General features: G+C 44.3%; 1 protein-coding gene across 1 annotated transcript in view; it reads right to left on the bottom strand.

Annotated features, from left to right (window-relative positions):
* SLC8A1 (solute carrier family 8 member A1) overlaps nucleotides 1-11090 on the bottom strand; it is a 503134-nt gene extending 492044 nt beyond the window's left edge. The window contains exon 1 of the mRNA XM_083176013.1: nucleotides 10980-11090. The gene's annotated coding sequence lies outside the window, so the exon portion shown is untranslated. The remainder of the gene's footprint in view (nucleotides 1-10979) is intronic.
* Between the last annotated feature and the right edge of the window lie 13165 nt (nucleotides 11091-24255).

The following is a 24255-nucleotide window of genomic DNA, read 5'->3' as shown; positions in this document are numbered from 1 at the left end:
CTTAATACCAGTATCTTATCACTTATTAATAACATCTGCGCTAATAATAGTTGGCATTGTACTTTCGGGCAGACGAGTTCAAAATAATGTCATAAAATATGCAGCACCTACTAATAACCTTGTCATTTACATAGCTTAGATTATCTCACATTAGCACATTACAAGTGTTCTAATAATACTCCACTTGTTTGAATAAATATCAGTTGTGAGCGACAGGGAAACAAGACAGCAGGCGTAACATACCAGCATCTTAAATCTACCAGTACAAAGATTACTTTGTGATCACTGTGCGATTCTAGGCTCCTACATCAGGACATTCTAATGGTGAAAGTTTCCTGTGCAAATAATAGAACTGGAACAGAAGTAAGGTCCTTTAATAAATAGTATGACCAACACTAATGGCCACAATTTATTTGAAAAGGGAGGAGATGGTTCTACCACCATCCACTATCTCTATAACCGGACAGTGCCTGACTTATCAAGTCATTATGCCACTTTGCTCATTAATAACCCTCATGGCTATGCAATTTACTCATTAATTGATTAACCATTAAGTAGTTATTTACATGGAGTTCACAATTAGCGCAATTGTTTTTTGGCTATACACAGATCAATATTTTTTGGTAACAAGAAGCAGTTACTCATATCATTTGCACAACTACAACAGCACAGATGGCAGAACTGTACATATCTTGTCATTGTCTAACAAAAACTTGCTGTCTAGTGTAATGTTACTGTATATACTGCCTGATTCTTGACTGCAGGTTGCTGTCAGCAGGTTGCAATAACATAATATCCCTTCTCTTGACAGCTCAGCGATCCTTTAATTTACATAAAATATTCAAGGGCATAGTTATCAGTTTTATTTTTTCTTTAAGGAAAAACCTGCAAAAGTATGATGAGAAAACACAATGCGACCAATATTTTTGCGACCTTATATTTTTCCACTACAAAATTCACACCCTCATGTCCTCTGTAATAACCTTTCTCTCTAATTTATCCCTAATAATGCTGTAAAATGTATAAATTAATATGAATAGCAGGGCCGGATCTCAGGGCTCAAGGCCCGGCTGCTCCTAGGCCCCCCATTTTTGCCCCCTCCCTTCACTCAGAGAGAGAGAAAGAGAGACAACTTCTTCTTTGTTCACCTGGGGGCAGATACCTTTAAGCTCTTTTGCATGGTTATCCCCCCAATTGACACTTCCAGGCATCTTCTATCTTAAGGAACTCTTCATTAATCATTCCCTAGTTGCTGGACTGCCCCTCTGGGCCTTGCGTTGGCTAATATTAGTTGATACAAGGGGGCTGGTGATGATGCTGCTCACCGTGGTCACCTTAGATTTTCAAAAATGTTGATTCGGTGAACTACTCATGGCTTGTCATGTCATCACCCTGCCCCTTTGCATTGGCTAATATTAGCAAGCGCAAGAATACAGATGATGTCTGGAACACAGATGATCTCTGGAAGTCGTTGCGGCCATGCAAGATGGGCGGCGGCCATGCAGAAGCTGTAGTTGCTGTTGCCGCCCCCAGTAGGTGCCCTCTGTGCCTCACGGCCTAGTGTGGAGGGAGAGCTTAGGCATGATCCAGCTACTACACATTAAATGTGGGATGAGATGTGCACAGTAGGAGCTGTAGGTGAGTGGACTTTAGGAGAATCAGTGGTACTCAAGTAGTGGCTGGTCCGAAGGCGTGAATTAATAAAAGAAAGAGTTATTTATGCAACTTAATGTGCATGGCAGTCCCAGGTATACTGTAATACTAGCATATACGGTACTATATTGAGATACATGAAGTTCCTTGTAATTCAATGAAAGTTTTGAAAGCAAGTAGTATACCAAATGTTAGTTTATACAGTGCAGGGAAAAAAACAACAGTTATGCTATTAGCTTGTGGCTTGGAGGAATGTTTTGTCGGGGTATGGTGGCAACAAATGCCTCTCCCTGCCACTCTCTCTGTAGCCAGTGTCAGTTATACAGCCTTGAATTGTGGGTCCCGACAGTCATTTACCCGACTTCAGGATCCCGACTGTTAAAACACCGACAGACAGGTTCCTGACGGCCACCAGCTATTCTCCCTTGTGGGTGTCCACGATCTCCATAGAGGGAGAATAGAATAGGTGGCGAGCGCAGTGAGCCACCGTGCCCACAAGGGGCTTTGTTGCGCTCGCCATGCTGTCTGAGTCCAGCCAGTCGGGATCCCGACGTCGGGCTAATGACTGTCGGGATCCCGACTGTCGGAACCCTATACCACATATAGAGGCCCTATATAGAGGCGCCATATTACAGCATATGCTGTAATATACTGTAATTTTTTACCGCAAAAAAAAAAAAAGTGCTATCAATATTCATAAAAACTAATGGCTGTATTTGGTGATTGTTGAAGGTCGCATGCATTCATTATTTGTAATCTATATCCACTTACTTATTCTATAGGAGTCCTCTATTTCCAGGGAAGCTGTCCTTTCACATGTGATGGATCGCATGCTACCACTTTTTCCCCAACGCTGGGAGGAGGGTCCGGGGTCGGACCTGCATGCCGGTCCCCAATTTGGTCTGATTTCTCGGCTTCTTCCATCAGGAACGGGTGAAATCAGCCCAAATTGCGGTAGTGTATGGGGCCTTAAGAATTACATTATCCTTTAGTTTGTACCTTTGTCCTGTAGATGATCTTGGGCCAGATGCACTAAGCTTCAAAAGTGATAAAATGGAGAGTGATAAACAACCAACCAATCAGCTCCTGCCTGACATTTTTCAAACACAGTTTGTGCCATGGCAGGTAGGAGCTGATTGGCTGGCTGTTTATCACTCTCCATTTTATCACTTTTGAAGCTTAGTGCATCTGGCCCCTTATCTGTTACCGGCTACTAAGCCCTATATTTATTAGTGTGTGTGTGTATGCTGCATGTAGTAACCAGACACCGGTCACATCTTTGGTAATCTATAAATAAAGCCTAAACATACAGTACATACAAGGTTGGAAGCAGTAATTCGCCTTCCTACGTCGTCACTGCATGTGGCCTATAACATACTGCGCTGTTATCTGTCGCACACGTCATTCATTCAAGATGGCATGCAGTAGTAATAACGCAGGGGGGATCATGACCTTTTGCTGTAGATAAGGTCATTGCACAGGAGAAGGAGATTTCACAGGCACGGCATGCAATGCTGTGGTACTGATATACCTTATCATGTCAACTAATGGGAGATAATATCTGCTGCCACAAGCTGTCCCCAGTAAGAATCACTAATAGGTAAAGGATACATTAAGAAAGGGTTTATACTGCAATAGGATATTTGTATCCATTGGAGATCCTGACACCTCCACTTGTTGGAAAATGATACACACTACTCACAAAAATAAATATATTTAGGTCATTTACATTGTAGACAGCTGTAGACGAAAAAACACATCATGTTCTACTTCATTTTTTTCTTGAACCAAAGTAATGGTAAGCATGAAAACTACAGAAACAATTGCCCTTTTATAGCTATAACAGGGGTTCTCAAACTTTTTTGAATCATGGCACCCTAGATCTAGAGCATCAAAATGTTTTCAAGGCACCCTTAGGTCAAATGTTTTTTATTGAGAAATTCAGGGAACAAAATATAAAAGTAAGTACATTGTGTTTCTACTGTATGTCACATATATGTTACATTGCACATAACGAATATGAATTGATCCTGGTCTACCAACCCAAGGCACCCGTGTAAGTGTCCTGAGGCACCCCAGGGTGCCTAGGCACACAGTTTGGGAACCACTGAGCTAAACAATATCCAGGGCCGGATTAAGGGCCTAATGGAGCTGAAAATGTTCACTTGTCTATTATGACAAGTGGTGGAGATGAGGCCAATGCCATGTAGAACACTCACACTATGTCTCCCTAATTATATAAAAGTGCAAACGTTGCATAAATGAGTAAAATAGGAATGCAATTTCAATATTTAGGATTTATGTCCAACCATGTGACCAACTGGTGTCTGTCTGGTGATCATCATGCTGTCGGAATGATGGGTCTATCTTTATGTGGACGCCTGGAACTGCAGCTCCAATGTTAATATGGTCCTGATAATAACCAAGACTAAGGAAAGGCCTGATTCAGAGATGGATGGAAGTTCAATGCTGCTTGTATACAGAATTCTTCCAAACGGGAAGCAGGAGGCAGCTCAGTTGAAGAGATGCCTCCTGCATGTGACTGTGACCAGTGCCATGATGTTCCCTGCAGAGGGCCTGCTGAGGAATCCTCAGCTTACACAACTGGCCAACGGAAGCAGGGACTGTGAGGCCAGGAAGTCTGTGTGATGACACACACACCCTTGACTTTGCCCTCCTTGAAAATAGCAGTGACGTGCAATCACTTCTAGGATAAAAGAACCCTCGCCCACCTTCTAAAAGCCTCTGGGAAAGAGAGAAACTATGAGTGACAGCTTCCTGCCCATCTCCTCAACACCGCTGGGGAAGAGGGGAAATATGAGCGACATTGCAAATCCCATTCTGTGCATGTGCAGTGTGGATCATGCACGGTCGCTGATTCCTGATAATTGGGCTAAACTCAGAATCAGGCCCCAAGAAAATAGTTATCCAGTTAATAGAACTACAGTAATAAGAGAGACAGTCAAATGGACCGAAATGGTCGAAATGCAAAAGGTTGAAAGGGTCAAAGGTCCACTGGTAAAAGTAAACGACAGGTTCAAAACGTCAAAATGACAATTGTCAACACAGCTCTTTCATATTTTCCATTAATGTGGATTACTATTGGAAATAGTACCTGTGCCCGAAGTATGGAGAGCGAGGTGTGCCCACAAGGGTACACGTTTCCAATAATTTGTCTCAGATATGGTGATCCATGCGTAATGGCACCACGAACACCCCATAAAACTTGTGTTGGCCATTTTTGTGTCCCCATTTTGACCATGTCGGTCATTTGATGTAGACCTACTGACTGTCTATCTTTTACTATATATCTATTTAACCACACCAACAACAAACAGATTTGGGGTGGAATAATTATATTCTTAGGGTTTAGTATAAATATGGTCACACAGATTATGTAAAATGATGATATCTGTAAATCAGTTCTGCCACCGATCGGTTCCACCTGGTTATAAAGCAGCAACACAGAGAAGTTACACATGAAGCAAATGTTCACACGTTTATGTGGCATAATGCATTGTTTTGGTCAGGTGACAACACATAGTTTAGCGCATATGGTTATTGCTGTGCATATGGCAACATTCCTTGGTGAATACAGTTTAGGTGCAGCAACACACACAGAGCGCCAAGTGGGGTTTTGGTTCTCTTTACCCAGGCCTGAGCTTGTTAGTGGGAAGCTTTCTCTAGGCTGTGGGTGGTCCAGGGAGGCCTTTGCCACTGAGCAGCTGAAGTCTCCTCTCCCTACCATCATAATGAGCTCACTGCCACTGCTGCAACTATGCTGCTATACAGTGGCCACTGGCTGTGAACTGGTAAGTGGTGGTGGTGGTGGTGGTGGGGCGGGGGATCATACTAACTGCATGCTCACTACAGCTGGTTCATGGATGTGTTGTGCGCATCTTGAGCATGCATCACCTGGTATTTTGTTTTTGAAGGGGTGTGGCCATGTCTGCCCCTTGATGGCCCTGAATACACCCTATATTGTGCCCAACTACAAGTGCTGCATAGCATATTATGTTGCAAATAAGTCCCAGTTCCAGGATAACTGCTGCAACTTTTTGCAAAAAAAGGAAGGACATTTTATTTATTATGGAGGTGGCCCAAAGTAATAATATGAAGGCCTTTAATTAATTTACATTTTTTGCACCTTGCCCGTGGCATTTTCCAATAAGATCAGCTAGTCATGTCCACAAATTAATTGTCGCAGCTTTGTACATGACCCTACTACAGAGAACAGCTGCAGGTCAAATAGAAAGTCAAGTGTGTTAAAAGGATAAAACTCCTGAGGTGACGAGGCTCCAGTATCACTATATGGTACAAGTGTCACTGATATGAATAAAACATTGGTGCGTCTTATTCCAAAGGGGATTGGTAATGATAGGATACTGTAGTAACAATGTATATGTATGTTGATGATACAGTTTCTTGGATCATAAATGTAACAATTGTTGCTAAATGTAAGTCCTCTAATGTAACATGAGTGAGCCAAAGTTAGATTTGGCTGAACGTAATATAAATCAGCCCAATGAATTATCTAATGATTGCAAATGACCATACACCATGGTACATTTGCATAGATATCGGTGTATGGTCATTTGCAATAATTAGATAAATCATAAATACATTTTTATTACTTATTCTCTTTAGGACGGGATACGGTCATTAGGTCTACAACAACTAGGTCGACAAGCATTGGGTCGACACCACTAGGTTGACATGCAGAAAGGTTGACATGGGTTAAGGTCAACATGGGTCAAGGTCGACATGGATCTAGGTCAACATGGGTCTAGGTCGACATGACATAAAGTCGACACAAGCGTTAGGTCGACATGGGCTAGGTCGACATTCAAAAGGTCGACATGGGGGTTTTCACTGTTTTTTTGAGCCATGTGCCAACAGGCGGTATTTCATGCCCTACCATCCACTAGGGCATGGTGGGAGAATAAAATAGTGTGAGGCAGTAATGCTAACCATTACACCGCCCATACTGCCCCATTACATTGTCCGCACTGGAATGTGGCTGCATTTCCCCAGGAATTTATACAGTGCATGTGAAGTACTAGGCTATCCATTACCCACCTACAAATATCCTGTATTGCCACTGCTCTGCAATGCACAACTGCATCATATTAATTGTGGTAAAAGTCTGGTGACAATTATACCTGATGGCGATGCCGACTACTGTAGTTTGTAACAATAGATAACATTGGAAGAAGAATTTTACTCTGCATCGCCACCTGTTTTCCATAAGCAGTACTACAGCAAGTTCGTTTTCTTCCAAAGCAATGTAACAATGTTGCTAACATGGGAGAATTTCACACCTGCTAAATATTTCTTCCATGGGGGATTTCAAAAACTTGTCACCACATGCACCAATATCATATTAAAACTTCTTTTGAATGTAGATTCCCTTTGGAAATCATACTTTTTGGTTTCCTGTAGTCTTTACTACGTATTCAACAATAAGGGAATACAGAATGTTGTTATCTCACTGCTTGTAATATCCTCTATTTATTTTACTGGAATGCATTTAACCCTTAACCCCCCTCCCCCTCATCTACACTGGCTACACCTCTTCTGACCAGTACCAGGTTTCTGGCATTAGTATTCTGAACATCTGCAAACCAAATATCGGTATGCTGACTGGATTCCATTTTACTAACGCACTGTCATCTGGCAATCCATGTATACAGTATCTGACTTATTGTTGGGTTGCAATTACTCATTCACTCAATAAATAAAACTTTATTAAAAACAATTGCATTTGACACCTAACAATGGCCCTTATTCTGATTGAGTCGCATGGCTCCGTGTGCGTTCGGACGGCCAATATTTGGTGTTTGCGCATGTGCAGAGGCGTATCTGCGCATGTGTGAACGCCTCGCACGTCCGAACATGGCGTGAGCTCTGTGCAGAAAATGATCGGTCAGAACCATCCGAGCAGGGGGTGGAGAGGGGCGTGAAGGGATGATTGGGCTCATTACTATATGCGTATGCCCCGCGTTTCATGAGCATTCCCATGAGAACGCTGGGCGTACGTATGGTAAACCGGCCGTGACGCACGTGTGGGGGGCAGACAGCTGACATAGCCGGATGTCAGCTGCCCGCCCATATCCCTGCTTTCATATGGAAAAATGTCCGAGTGGTCTGGAACACTCAGTGCTGTCTGACCCCTCGGTCCATCATTCGATGGTCAGCGACCATCGGAGAATGGGGGAGGTTCCCACAGATGGGGAAGGTGTTCACATGAAACATCCACTCGCAATCCGTTTACTCAGCGTCTTGCCGCATTCGGACGGTGTGAGCGATCCGTACGGTGAGAACATTCGGTTCCTGTCCGAAATACGCATCCAATCAACTAGAATAAGGACCAATGTGACAGTCTGAAGCAAACAATCTTTTTGAAGCTTTATAAACAAAAGAATACATGTACCTATTGCAGGTTTATCTGAAACTACATTTAGTATATTAGGTTTTTTACAGTCCATATAAAAGTGATTGCAATTGTCTAGAATGTTTTATACATTTAGTTAATGAAGGTTTCACATCTGAAAGAACCTTTAAGTTAGAGGTCACATTACTGCATTTACCTGGGAATCAAGTACAGGATTCCTCATTGGTGGGAGTTCTGATTATTAAAGCTTATTTTTTTTTGTCTGCACTTCTATTTGTAATGTGATTTTTCTTTTTCCCTTTAGGCTGTATGTTCACAGCTGTGGGGAATATTGCTTTTCATCCTCCTGCCACAGTCATGAAGACAAAAGCTGACAGGAAAAAATGCTGAAACTAAATTGTAAGTTATAATACAGCGCTTCCGCGAGGAGGACTCTCCAGAAAGAAGCTTGCGGGAACAGGCTGGCAGTACACCCAGACTCCTTTTGTGTTAATTCATATTGTTCGTATCATGCTGGCTGGACAGAGATCTCTGCAAAAGATGTAAGAGCTCTGTGTTTAAAAGGCATGCATAAAAGAATTGCGATGAGCTGCCAAGAAAAATGGACATCTTTTACAACTTTGTCAGAGGGCCAGGTAGTGCAGCCCACAGTGTGAGGCACAGTGTAGATCTCAGGACAGAAGGCTTCCTTCACACATCTATCCAGAACTGCAGAGTATGCACAGTGTAGATATCAGGACAGAAGGCTTCACACATCTATCCAGAACTGCAAAGTATGCACAGTGTAGATATCAGGACAGAAGGCTTCACACATCTATCCAGAACTGCAAGAGCATGTGTATGCCCGTGTATTACAGTAGGTGTGTATGTATGTATGTATGTATATTAATATATATATATATATTGCATAGACTGGATCTGTATACTCGTGTGCATGAGAGAGAGTACATATATATATAGAGAGAGAGAGAGAGAGAGAGAGAGAGAGAGAGAGAGAGATATGAACAGGTATATATAGCGCTAAGCAATGTCCAGCTTAAATGAACCCACACTCTTATAAAAAGAGGGGATTAGATCACCAAAGTCCAGGTATATATCTCGGACTGCAGCTCCCTTTCAAGTATGGGCATCCAGGGTCAGGATGAAGAAATCTAGAAAAAATAAGGAAAGGTGTGCTCCATGGTGTAGGTAAAACTTTTATTAGGAGACATACACATGCACTCCAACAGGTAGTTAAAAAGCAGGTGCTCGTACCATCGTGGCTTGTGACACCCGCACTCTACGTTTGATCCCGGCGTCTCTCCGATTCGGCTGTAACCTGGTCCCGGTCTTTTCAGCATACACGGCGCAACCCAGTGTCCCTGTGTCCTGTGCTGGCGGTGATTTGGAGTTCCTGATCGGTTGCTGTACTGCCTGTGGTATTTATATAACACCTTGTGGTATCCAGCCCACAGTGCTTTTATTGATGGTACGAGCACCTGCTTTTTAACTACCTGTTGGAGTGCATGTGTATGTCTCCTAATAAAAGTTTTACCTGCACCATGGAGCGCACCTTTCCTTCTTTTATATATATATATATATATATATATATATATATTCTCTATATTAATATGCTCTCACATCTCAAAATCTCTAAAGTCAACAGTGTTGGGGTGCTCCTACAGTGTACCATATCAGGGAAACATACATACCGCACAGTTCTGAAGAATGCTGTAGACGTTTAGATTCCATAGAACCATTATCAATATGGATCACAGGGGATAAATCAGAACAAGGTGCATACAAATGGCTGTGATCTCTCTTGATAATGGTTCTACGGAACCGAAACATTGACAGCATTGTTCAGAAATGAATAAGACAAAATTAAAAATAACGATAATTCAAATTATGCACTAGCCATTTCTTAAGTTAATATATACTGTATATATTTTGGTAGTGTGGCTGGTGCGCTCTTCAAAAGAGTTCCAGATTTACCGTAGTGCCCTCAGTATAGTCTTGATATTGGAAGAAATAATCAGCGGCACTCACGCATTGTATTTAGAAACACAGGGGACTTTAAAATAAAAATGCTGTTTCCATCTATCCTTGGATGACCTCATACTAGGATAACAAACAATAACACAGTATTTCTAAGATGAGATAGGTAACAATTGTTGAGACAAAGTTTTGGACTTTATGTGTACTGCCCCAGTACCCAGTACTAGTCATTGCAGAAAACACAACAGCAAACATTCTTCAGTGCTCACTGTAACTGCAAAGATTTGTCAACAGGCGTTTCAGTGTCACAAGGAAGCAGACAGTACATTGAATGAATATAAGTAACTGTCAGAATCAAACCACATACTGTACTTATACTGACATTTGCTTACCCATTTCCTGGACATAGTGCAAAGCCAAACTAATGAATATATTCCTTTAATTGGATTTACGAACATGAAACCAGATTTTTGGGGCCAAATGTAATAGGGTGTGTGATCAGAAAGTGAGAGAGGATGCCAACCAACAATCTATGACACGACAAAATCAACCTGGTTTTTCAGTGCAAAATGATTGCGGCTTTAATAAAATGGGAAACTCTCCCAAAATCTCTCGCTTTCTGTTTCTCACACCCTATTACATTTGGCCCCTGGTGTTCATGGCTATTAAATATATAAATGGAGGAAGAATCCCAGGAGATTTTATCGTATTAAACCAGACCACTGTAAATGTTTCCTCAAGAACCAGGTCTGGTGCTGCATAGGGGAAATGAAAATGCTTTCCGTGTAGGCTGTTGCTGGAGTTCAGTAAATATTGCATTGCAGCTTTAAAAAGGCAGTTGCAGAGATATCATATAGGATGTCCATGCATAAGAAGGTAGTATTTCCCCTGGTACCCAGGATATGGATGACAATGGCATTTTTTATCAACATTTAGACATTTGATTTTTACCTACCTTTGTTGTTGTCCTAGCAACTCTTACTCAGGCTTAAGGAAGAAAGGACCACATCCAGTAGGTGCTGTGCATTTACCAGAAAGACAGGACTTGTGATGCTTGTCCTTTAAGTGTCTCTAAACATGGTTTGCATAGCTGGATATCAGCTTATCTATTCTTTTGTGCATTTGCTTCCATACATGGATCTGTTCCCAACAGTAACTCCAAGCTGTCAAAATGCAACTATCTGGAAGCTTTTAGCTTTATCCAACACATACAAGATTAAAAGGAAAGGCTTGCTTTTCCTTTGGCACCTATATAACGGCATATTGCCTACTTCTCTTGAACCACAGAAACTATTACGTATCTTATAAATCAGACTGAAGTCTGCGGATGTTGGTATGTGGCTGATAGCTAAGAAACAAAAAAAAAAGAAATGGAAGTTTATATTTGTGTTTTGGTTATACTGTACTTGATCTCTGAGCAATAATGTTCTAGTGGCTAGGATGAGACATTATATTATCTGCAGAAATAAGCAACTTAAAATAAAAGGATTGTTTATATGATTTATGTTAAGATAACCAATTTTTTTTTTTACAATGAAAAGGAGGACACAAATACATTGAAGAAAAAAAAAATCACAAATAAAAGAAACAAGGAGCAAAACTAAATTGAGTAGCAGGGGGGGCAGTAGCGGAACTAGCGACTCATAGGCCCAGGTGCAAGAAAATGCTTTGGGACCCCAGCAACCAATACCTCCCAAATGCTAATCCACTGTAGGAAGGACATCACGGACATTTGGGGGTGTGGCCTGGCAGCAAGAGGGCGTGGTCTACTAACTCAGTCAGTGAAAAATAAAATCCAACCCCATTTTAAACATTTTACACATATCAGCACCTTCCCCATTCTCTGCTGCCCCCATCTCCAATATGTTTACTGTGCCCTGAGCTGTAACCTTCACCTCCGAGACAGGGCCTAGAGTGGGCGAGCTAGCTGGAGTCTGGACTCAGAGCCGCAGGGTGCTGCTGCGGGCAGGTGTGTGCAGCAGTTCCCATATGGCTATTATATTATGGCCACGTACAGTGCTTCTGTGCATGTGCAGAAACTACTGTTTAACCTCCAGATAGGAACAGCACTGCCCGATTAGAGAGGTCTGATTGGAGCCACTCAGGAAGGATCAGGGAGGTTCGGCCACACTCGGCCAATCAGGCGTCCAAACACAGGAATGCCGTGGCGACTGGCAAATGGCTGAGAGCCCGAACACCGGAGCACTTCTCCAAGTGGCTACAAACAGTTGAAGCCATCAGCAGCCCCTGGGGAGCAGGGGCTGCTGCAAAAGGTAGCAGTTTCCCCTACCTTGGTAAGTATTTCTGTGGCAGGACAAACCTGCCCAGGAAAACCCACCACTCAAGGGGTTAAGGATCTACTTAATGGAGTATGTTTATTGTGTTGTACTCAGTGCCATTAAGAGGGGGAAGCAGGTACTTTTTACCCAGACCCGGGTCTGTTGGAGGGGCCTGGGACCCGCCCCCCTCCCCCGCTGCAGAGATTGGGTAGTTGGAGAAGAGAGCAGAGGCTGCCACAGCAGCACAGCCTCTCTCCCCCGCTCAGCACATTCTGCTCAATGCCGTATGCTTAGCAGGGGAGAGAGAGGCACACAGCCAGCACCCTCTGCAAATATTTACAGTGATATGACCATGCCCCCTCCCCATTGACCAAAACACTTTTTTACAACTGTGCTTTCAAGGGCCCTGTTTGTATTCAGAAAGTCATAAGCTTTTCAACGACATAGCTTAATGCATGAAAACAACAGAAATAGCATGGACCCTTATGACAGCACTTTTAAGGGGTCTTCCGATTAACCCCATCTTTGAACTTAGATTGTCCATTAAGATGATAAACTAGTGTGCAAAGTTTGAAGACGATTAAAACATCCAAGAGTTATCGTGGAACATTCACACACACACACACACACACACACACACAAACATCGTTCAATTATAGTTATGTAGGTACAGGTTGAGTATCCCTCCAAAATGCTCAGGATAACGGATTATTCCGTATTTCAGAATAATTTTATATGTCAATGATGTATCTTGAGGTATCTTGAATTTATGTTTACAAACACATTAAACACATGAAATACACACAAATATATTTTAATTGTGCATAAAACAAAGTTTTAAAACATGAATCAAAGTTTGTGTACAATCTCAGGTGCTGAATTTAAACGATAAGTAATCATTTTCTTGCACATATTTAGTGCCAGTTACATATCATGTCCTCAGCAGTGTGGTTATAGATGTCCCCAGTAGTGCTTTTAGCAAGAATTTTTTTTTTTTTTTTTTTTTCCGGAATGTTTGGTTTTCGGAATAATTTGGATAAGGGATATTTGGATAAGTGATACTCAACCTGTAGTATGAATGCTTGATAGCTATTATGTCGACTTGCAGCCTGTCAACATGGTCAGAATGTTGATTTCCTGTCCCTGGCAGCCCAGTGGTTACTTACCGGCTTACTTCCTGGACCCAGTGGTCATGTGATCATCACTTCTGTGGGAGTGGCAATATTTTAACCCTATACCTACCCTAAACCTCTGTTCTTCAAGTTAGTAATTAGTCAGAAATTGTTTTTGGCAGGTGGGTGTAAAAAATTTTAAATTGTAAAGCATGTGTAAGCAGTTGATAAACAGGGAGTTGGCACAGGAAATTCTACACAAGTCCCGCATAGAGAGAACCCTCAATATCAATATGCAATGATACAGATGGAGTTCATTACTTTCTTTTGAAGAAACTCATAAGATGGGATGCATGAGAACATATCTGTAGTGAACTGCTTGACAGGGAGCTACGTATTGTGTGGGAAATATACCAAAGGCATCTCACTGGAAAGACTTTAGATCAGGCATATCCAACGTTGGCCCTCCAGATGTTTTGAAACTACACATCCCAACATGCTTTGCAATAGTTTTAGCATTCTCTATTAGCAAAACTGTGGCAAAGCATGCTGGGATGTGTAGTTTCACAACATCTGGAGGGCCAACGTTGGACATGCCTGCTTTAGATGAACTCTTCTCCTGTTTTTCTGGGATTGTATACCTGCCAACAGTCACATGTTGGAGGGACAGTCCCGTGGGAAGTGAGGGCAAGGTGTGGCCTCATGGGAAATGCTGCAATTTTGGGCCATGCCCCCTAGTTCACACCCCCTTATTTCAGGCGGGCGCCTGGGACGCCTGAGTTTGTCTCTCCTGCCCAATGGAAAATGCTGGGAGGTATGTATTTAATAGGGTACAGTTTTTAGAAGTGGAGATGTTGCCTATGGCAACCAATAAGATTGTACTTATCTAGAATCCTCTAGAAGACAATGGCTAGAATCTGATTGGTTGCTATGGGCAACATTTAGACTTGTAGAAACCTGCACCTTAGTAAATATAGCCCTGTCTTCAATCAATTAGCTGGTAATTTACTGGTCGCTATGCAGCACTGATGATGATGATGATGATACATGACTATGCTTCGGGTGCCTCACGAATCTGAAGCATAATTTGTGATAAGAAGCCACTGAAGAATCGTTTTTGCGCGATAACACATACAGTAGGTCCAGGAACGTATCCTGGAAAAGATTAAAGGGGAATTTATTAAAGCTTGGAGATAGATACATTTATGAGAGACAAAGTATTAGCCAATCATTTTCTGTCTTACATTTTATAGGCTGTGTTTCAAAAATGACAATTAGGAGCTGATTGGTTGGTAGTCTATCTGTCAGAATTTTATATTACCAAGCATTGATAAATACCTCCCTAAAACCAGATGGTTTTTGTTAAGCTTGCAGTGTCAAAGAAGTATTTACTTAAATATGAATGTGAAACAACTTTTAGAGGAAGAAATGAAAAATAAAGAGCACAGACCTTAGCTGTACCTTCAGTTACACCCATAGCAGTAAGAGATCAATTGTCAAAAAAAAATCTAATTATACTGTAGATATACTGCAAGAACAAAATATGAAATGTGTTGTCAAGGATACAAGTGAATGAAGACTGCGGGATTAGCAGTATTCAACGGTGTCAATTGCTGACAAAGGGGCAGATGTATTAAGCCTGGCGAAGAGATAAAGGGGGTTATTCTGGTTCATTCGCTCGGATGCGAATTCGCATCCTTGCGAATGATCCAGATCCCGCCTTGCGAATGGTGGTACGCTGGCCTACCATTTGTAAGTCACATACGTTCGCAATGGCTGTAAATCGATGTTTTACATAAACATCCATTCACATGACACTGGGACCGTCCAACGTATGCGTGTACGCTCGAGGAAAATGGATGGGCAGCTGACATCCGGAGATGTCAACTGCCCGCCCCCTGCGTGTCTGTCATGGCATCATTAGCATGAGAACTGTCATGGGAACACCCATGAAACACTGGGCATTCCCATATGCTAATGGGAAAGCCTGCCGCCCCACGCTCCCCCCCTCAAAGATGCTGGTTGTCCCCCTGCACCGGGCCAGTGTCTGCCTATGGGACACTGACACTGAAGTACCAAAAATACAACTAATTTTCCAGGCGTATTTGGCTTTAGCCTGCACGGATCAGTCAGACTTCGGTGTAAAAAAATAAATAAATCGAAAAATAAATAAATAATTTAAAAAAATGGCATGGGGTCCCCCCCATGGCCGTAACCAACCCCAGGCTCAAAGAACTGGTCCTGGTTTAAAAAAATCTGGGAACATTTTAAGTAGTTTCGGAAACTCGGCAGTGACTGTAGCAAATCTCTACCTACAGTAGTTCAGCAGCCCCTACAGTAGTTCAGCAGTCCCTACAGTAGTTCAGCAGCCCCTACAGTAGTTCAGCAGCCCCTTTTCTTGCTCCCCCTTTGAAAGCTGTAGCCTTTTGGTCGGTGCCTCCAATGTCTCTGGGAATTACCCCACTGATCACAAGTGTAAGCATAGTTACAGTGTATTGGCTGAATTAGACTGGGTACAAATTAAAATGATATCTTGACAATTTGTTGTCGACAAATTTTAAAGATTGTCTAATATGTATGCAGGATTTGGTGCTCCTGCAGGTCGCATGCTATATTTAAGCGTCAGTCATTTACACTGCAAAACCAGTTTAATTTTGAAGTGTAAATGATTGCTGCTTTAAAAAAACTGGAGATTTATTAGCAAATATCTCACTTTCTGAATCTCTCTTCCTATTAAATTTCACCCATCATGTGCGACTCAGTGCAGTTTTATGTTTGATCACCCAGACCATTGGCATGATTGCCCATCATGTAGATATGTACCTGGCCTTAAAGAATATGATGATATTATTGATAATATGACAGATTATGGCCCTTATTCTGATTGATTCGCAAGGCTGCGAAATTTGCAGCCTTGCAAGTCCATCAGCCGCCGCCCTCCACCCGCAGTGCCGGCCGCCCCCTCTCGCATGCTCTGCCACCCTGCATGGCTGCGTGATTTACATAATCATCCATTCGCAGGCAGGGAGAAATCATTCGATGGTCGCCGACCATTGAATGATTTGTCCCTTGCACGCAGTTCAGAGTAAACTGTGGGCACCCTGTGCAAGGACAGGGTGGGCAGCTGACATCCGGTGATGTCAGCTGCCCGCCTCCCGCATGTCCGTCGCGGCCTCATTAGCCTGGGAATGCCCAGCGTTCTCATGGGAACGCCCATGGAATGCTGGCGTTCCCATATGCTAATGGAGCTGCCCGGAACCCCCCACCCTTCTTCGCCCTTCCCCCCCTCGGCGTGTAGGGCGCGTGCACCCGGCGAACCGAAAGTTTGCCGTGGGTGCACGCACCCTGTGTCTGCACATGAGCAGAAAGGGGGCAGGGCAAAAATGATGCAAAGCATGTCATTTAGCACTACTCCCTCCCCAAAGAGCCGTGCATGACATAATTTACCAGTATGGGGGCGGGGCTTGGTGGGGGCATGGCTTAAACCTGGCAAGCCCCACCCCTAAAAAAGCTGCAGAGAGTCTCCTGGAGAGGAGACCCTTAAAGTCGGCAAGTCTGCATTACATTCCTGCTAACAATAGCCCCAGAGCTCAGGTGTGCAGGAAAAATATTCTATAAAACCAGAGAAGTAGGCACATTAGTGCTTATTACTATAGTAGTTATTACTGAAATACAAATGTGCTATGTTAGGCTACGATGGAGTCTATTCATAAAGCAGTAAAAAGAATGGAGATCTGACCCAGAGGAGAGCTGTGCCTTGGCCACCAATCAGCTTTAAAGTAACATTTACAAAGCTTATACTATAAAATTATACAAAGCAGCTGATTGGTTGTCATGGGCAACTTCTCCTCTGGCTCACTTAACTACTCTTATTACTGCTTCATAGAAAGACCCCTATATGTACAATGGCACCTAACCCCTGGTTTTTGCCACCCTGCTGCTTGTTTGATTGTTATACTGTAAGTACATACTGCATGTACTTGTACTGCATGGTCTTGTACTGTTTTCTTGTTTAGCTGATGTGCTTATGTAGTTTGTTAGGCTGTGCAGAAACCTAGTGGTTCCATATTAATAAATAATATTAATAATATGAGATACGCTCACTGCATCTCCCCTACACCTCATACCAGTGTAAATAAATGTATTTGAGTTGATCATATTGGTCTTAAATAAATGTAGCATATGTAATCTCTTCTGCAGCGGCAGAACTTGTGGCTGATGAGCTCAAGTGCAAATATTTTATTTTGGCCCCACCGCCCCAACCCCAGTTTACAGTATGCAACATGGTAGTGGGTAATCGGAAGAGTCAGAGGGTGGGAGACGCAGAGGGAGGCAGAGTGTGACAGGGAAAATCAGTGGGTGACAGGAAGAGGCAGAGGGCAGAGTATTAGCAAAATGTGGTGAGCGCAGCGAGCCACCGAGCCCGAAGCGTGGCGAGCGCAGCGAGCCCCGCGAGGGGACGCGTATTACTTTACATGTATTCCGCGTCCACTCGCCACGCTTCGGGCTCGGTGGCTCGCCAAACTGTATAAAATCAACTCCACGCCGACGTGGATAGTGGGGGTATGAAAAGGTCGGAGGACGCGTACCGCCGCCCCTCGAGGGCTCGCTGCGCTCGCCACGCTTCGGGTTCACGTTCATAGTGGGGGTGGCGTGGGGGTCCATTTAACATTGTAAGCCCCCATTAGGGTGCTTATACAATTTATAATCGCATCGCATTGTATGGCATTGTATGCCATATACAATGCCATACAATTTTAACATTGTATGACATCAGGGGACATCGCGGAACATCGGGGAACATCGCATCGCATCACATACCATCGCATGCCTTATGGTCTGCGATGCGATGGGCGCCGTGATAATATACAAGTACCGATTTTTGTTTTCAGCTGAGTCTATTCTGTAGGAAGGGGTTTACTTGGCAAAGTATTGCACTAATTAACATTGTGCAATATTATATGAAAACATTTTGTGTAGTATCTGTGCATTGTTTTTCATAATCAGACATTTCCCCTTGCTGAAAATAAACTGTTAATCTGTATTTCATAATTGATTGCTTTGTTTAAATTAATTACTATGCTCACCTCTGCTGTACATGTAATGGGGAACAATAGTTACAAATAAGATTATAGTGATAATCATAAGGTACAAAAGAAACATATTTCATATTTCAATTAATACAAGAACTTATCACCAAACCAGTATTGTCAGCCAGAGTGCGTCCTGCATTATAATATATTATCCAAGAATTAGTAAATTTTCTGTCCACAGTTATACATATTTTGTAATATAATAGAATACAATATTTATATGAAAGAAACAACCACAGATAATCTTTGATAGGTGCAGGGAGTGCAGCTACTATGGGGCCTAGAGCTGAGAGGGGACCCACCTCCATTGTCGAAGTTATGTGTGTTATATACAGGAGCGGGTCTCTTCTTTGCAGGGGATGGCGATGATGACGCCAGCCGCCATCCCCCGCCACCCTCCATCTGTATCTGAGAAAGGGGATGTGCGCGCATGAGATGCGCGCGCGTCCTCTTCCGACGGCTTCCCCTGGGTCCCTGCCGGCTTGTATAAAGAGTTTGCACCCCCATCCCCGCAAATACGACACTGCCGCCGCTACACTGCACCCCACACTATACTACTGAAGCTACCTTACACACACACTAGACTACTGCTGCTATCCTGCGCACACTACCGCCACTACCCGACATCCCCTCCCCGACATTATATCACTCCCCAGCAAACATCACATACCTGTACTACGCTGGTGTGGTTGGCTGTAGTGCTGCAGCTGCTCCCCTGCCCATGCCTGCTGGCTCCTCTGCACCATGCTCAGCAGAGCATAGAAATGCCTGCTGGGCTTCTGCTACAAGGGAAGGAGGGGGGGGGGAGTAGAGGAGTTGAGAGGGGAGGAGGGCAGTTGAGAGGGGGGAGGAGAGGGCAGGGCAGTTGAGAGGGGGGCGGGGGGGCGCTGTAGATTGCGTGCAGTGTCCACTTACTGTACACGAGGGAGGGAATAGAGTGAGGAAGAGGGCAATGCTGCTGCTTGTCTTTCATTGACAGGACGAGTGAGGAGAAGGAAGGGCCCTGCTGGCACCGCTACTGGTCACAGAGTGTGACAGGCACAGGGTGCGGCAGCCGGCAGTCTCTGCACAGCAGCGGGGATGCAGAGTGCTGTCCTATCTCTGCAGCAGCTCCCCGCAGACTCCGCCAGCGCTGGCCTGCGGGCTCACAGCCTACGCCATAGCCAGGGAGTGCACCTGCTCATTCCCAGCGGTGCGCGCTTCTGGGAAGCGCTGGGTGCCCTGCGCTCCACCTCTAGCATCTGCCCCCAATCAGGTGGTGGCAATCTTTGGAGGGGCGCAGGGTCTTTGTGTATGCGGACAGAGACTCTGAGCCCCTGAGGCGCCGCAATCCTCCTGTCAGTTTTAAACATTTTTTTAAATTTAAATGTAATGAGCTGGAGATCCAGTGGCCTCCTGTGCGGGTGGCCTCCCGGGATTCTTCCCGGTAACTTTAGTGGCCAATCCGCAACTGCTCCATGTCATAATGGGACATAGAGTGCTCCAGTACAATGGGTACTGTATTGCATAATATGTACTGGCAGCCCTACAATCTGAGATAGGGGTAAATCAATTATACACCTTTTCCATTAGAAAAAATAACCAGGGCTGAAGCACAGGGGCATGCATCGACCCTGTTGTTTGCAGTGGAAATTTAAAATCCTGGGTCGACTGACCCGGGACTCCAACCAATGTTCCCTCTAATTTTACGAAGGCTGTGTGCGGCAAAAGATTTTGGCTGTGCAACTTTGGAAGGAAATTAAAAATTTTGTGCGTCACTTATATATAACTGCAAAATGACGTTCAGCATTTGTGTTAACTTTACTTCAAAATGATATTAAACATTTAAACATTCAAAACACAGCACACAATGTAGTTAATGGGTGAAACACACATTAATTGAGTCCACAACTGCAAAAAGGGAACACTGCTGCTTTGTGCGCTCTGTTGTAATGTCTGTGCGCACGCTTGTAGAGTTGTGTGCGCGCGCACGTGCGCACAGCTTAGAGGGAACACTGACTCCAACCTGGGAAGTTACCTGGGTTGGACAGTGAGAACAGGTAACCCTAGTCAATACTGTAATTTAGCCATGGTATTTTACCTTGGGCTAATCGACCCCCTGGGGCTATCCATTAGCCGTGAAGTCAGACTGGCCGAATGTATTATCTGGGATTTTTTTCCATACCGCAGCGGGCTCCAAAAAAAAAAAAAATCCATGGTAAATATCCCACCTTCATGACTGCAGTAATGAAAACACATACTGTAGGTCTTTGGACTTTTCAAAGATTATATAGGGGGGAATCATTTGTTTTCGGCAGCTAGCCGATGGCGGCCAATGGAGCTATTCAATTGTAGCTCAGTTTGGGCGCAATTGGCAGCTGTAGTGCCTCTCTCATTCTGCCTGCTCCACCTCTTCAATCTATCTCTCTCATCGGGTATTGTCCCTTCAGCCTTCAAGCATGCTCTTGTCTCTCCTATCCTTAAAAAACCTACCCTCGATCCTAATTCTCTCACTAACTACCAACCCATTTTTCTCCTCCCTTTTGACTCCAAACTCCTTGAGCGTATTGTCTACAACCGCCTTACTGCATTTCTTTCCTCCCACTCCCTGCTTGATCCATTCCAGTCTGGCTTCCGTCCACTCCAATCCAATCCACTGAAACTGCTCTCACTAAAGTCTGCAATGACCTTCGTGCTGCCAAATCTAAAGGCCACTACTCTCTACTTATTCTTCTTGACCTTTCTGCTGCTTTTGACACTGTTGACCACACTTTCCTTCTCCAAATCCTGCACTCCCTTGGTCTGCATGATACTGCTCTCTCTTGGCTATCTTCCTACCTCTCTGATCACTCTTTCTCTATCTCTTGTCATGAATCCACCTCCCCTACACTTCCACTGTCAGTAGATGTTCCACAAGGCTCTGTTCTTGGTCCTCTCCTTTTCTCTATCTATACGTCATCGCTAGGTGAGCTCATTCGCTCATTCGACTTCCAATATCACCTTTATGCTGATTATACTCAAATATACCTCTCCTCTCCTGACCTCTCTCCTGATCTCCTCACTCATATTTCTAACTGTCTCTTCGCTATCTCTTCTTGGATGTCTCAGCGCTTTCTTAAACTAAACATGTCTAAGACTGAGCTGATCATCTTCCCGCCCTCCCACATTACCACACCTTAAACAATTTCACTTTCTATTGATGGAACAACGATCTCCTCTAGCCACCAAGTATGCTGCCTTGGTGTCACTCTTGATTCCTCTCTCTCCTTTAAACCACACATTCAGCATCTGTCACAGTCCTGTCATTTCCACCTCAAAAATATTTCCAGGATCAGACCCTATCTCACCCAGGATGCTACAAACATCCTCATCCACTCACTGTCTTAACTGGGGATTTGGGATCTGGGAGTGACCTTGGTGGCTAGCTGACAACCAAATGGAAACAGGACGGAGGCACGTGGATACAATTGGGTAATGTTTATTGCATAGAATGAAAACTGGTACAGGAGACAATTGAAAGTCTGTAATAGTCTTTGGGAAGCTGGAATCTGGTAACAGTTACTTGGAAGCACAGAGTAAGACCACTGGGGCACAGGTGCCGGAAGCATGGAGTAGGACCACTGGATCGCAGGTGCCGGAAGCACGGAATGCAGCAGTGAAGGTGGTCGCGGGTGCAGGTAATGAGGCACGCAGAGGCAGGTGGTCTCAAGTGCAGGCAACTCGGAAGCACAGGTGCAGGCAACTCAGAAGCACAGGTGCAGGCAACTCAAAAGCACAGGTGCAGGTAACTTGGAAGCACAGGTGCAGGTAACTCGGAGACACAGGTGCTGGGACAGGGAGCAGGTACTGGATACAGGTACAGGTGAACACTGGTGCAGGTACTCGGAATGCAGGAACAGGTGAACACTGGTGCAGGTACTCGGAATGCAGGAACAGGTGAACACTGGTGCAGGTACTCGGAATGCAGGAACAGGTGAACACTGGTGCAGGTACTTGGAATGCAGGATACAAATGCTGGGTAACTGGAACACCACAAAGCTTAAGCAGGAGCACAGGCTGAAGCTTCCTCCCAAGGGATTGACAACAATGCAAAAGCCCAGTGTTCATGCAGGGCTGGGAGGATAACCCCTCAGAGCAGCACTGATTGGGCAGCAGGGTGATTAGAAACGGCCACACCTGGAACAGTCTCTGGATGAGGCAAATAGGGAACTTGCATGACTCTTCTCCACTGGTAACTACATAACTCACCCAGGTGCTCATTACTAGCAAAGACTCAGATCTTGCTACAGCAGGCTGAGATACAAGACTGACAGGCAAGTAAGACATGACAAACACACAGAGTTCCTGCAGGATTGTGACACTCACTAGTTATATCCAGATTGGACTACTGTAATCTACTACTTTCTGGCCTCCCTGTAAAACACCTTTCTCCACTCCAATCTATCCTCAATGCTGCTGCCCAACTCATCTTCCTCTCCAAATGTACTATGTCCACCTCCCCTCTCTTACAAGCCCTGCACTGGCTCCCCTTTCCATTAAGATACAATTCAAGCTCCTTACACTCACTGACAAAGCCATCACCCATTTTTCTCCCACCTTGTCTGTCTTTACACTCCCACCCGCCCTCTCCGCACCACAAATGCATGTCGCCTCTCCTGCAAACTGGTTGCTTCCTCCCATTCCCACCTCCAGGTCTTTGGCCGTTGTGCACCATATCTCTGGAATTCTCTACCCCTCCCTATTAGACTTGCCACCTCCCTACAAAACTTTAAACGGGCACTCAAGACCCACTTCTTCATTAAATCCAACCATGTCTCATCCTAACCCTATGTTTATTTTTGCTTCTAGCCCAGCTGTGTCACCCCACTTTGTCTGCCCTGTACCTTTAGAATGTAAGCTCTTGGGAGCAGGGCCCTCTCTCCTCATGTGCTTTTCTTAGAATATATCTCTGCCACTGTAATACTTGCAACAGTGTCCACTGTTGCAACTGTCTTTTTTATTTACCATGTTCTTGTCCTAATTTGCATTTGTACTGTAAATCACAAGCTTGCTTGTATTGTTCTTTGCTCATTTATGTATTGTCATGCGCTGCGGAACCCTTGTGGCGTCATGTAAATAAACAATAATATTAATAATACATCTAGACACCCCCCCTGGCCTAATGCTAATCTGCCTCATATATTTACATTAAGGATGACGCTAGTCGGGATGTCGGCAGTAGGGTTTCCATTGTTATGACTCTGTAGCCGGCGTCAGGAATACCAGCAGTAAACTTTTCTTACCCCTGCCCCCTAACCATCCCTGCAGTCTAACCCTAACCCTCTCCGCAAGTACCGAACCCTAATTTCCTAGCCTGCTACTTAAACCTAACCCTCCGGCTCTGCAGCATAACCCTAACCACTCCTTCTAAGTGCCTAACACTTCCTTATTTCAGCCTAACTCTAACCTTCCTGCCTCTCTAAGCTTAACCCTAAGTCCCCCTCTATCAGGGGCGTAGCTACAATAAAGGCAGCCCCGCGCAGCTGCTTGGGGGAGCCGCCTGCGGTGGGCGCCCGGCATACTAACTAGTGTGTCACAGCGTGTGACAGGCAGCAGCGCCGGCTGGTATGAAAGCAGCAGCTGCTGCTGGACGGGACTCAGGAGCCGGGGCTTACATAGAAGGGCAGCAGAAGCAGAGGTAGTCACTTTACTTTCAGTTTCCACGCTGCAGTTCTGAGCCCCGCCTCCTCCCTCCAGTCAGTGCTGACTGCTGAGAACAAGCGTGTATT

Source organism: Crinia signifera, chromosome 3 (assembly GCF_055691185.1).
Source record: "Crinia signifera chromosome 3, ASM5569118v1, whole genome shotgun sequence".
NCBI lineage: Eukaryota > Metazoa > Chordata > Amphibia > Anura > Myobatrachidae > Crinia > Crinia signifera.
This window is presented reverse-complemented; position numbering and strand designations above follow the sequence as displayed.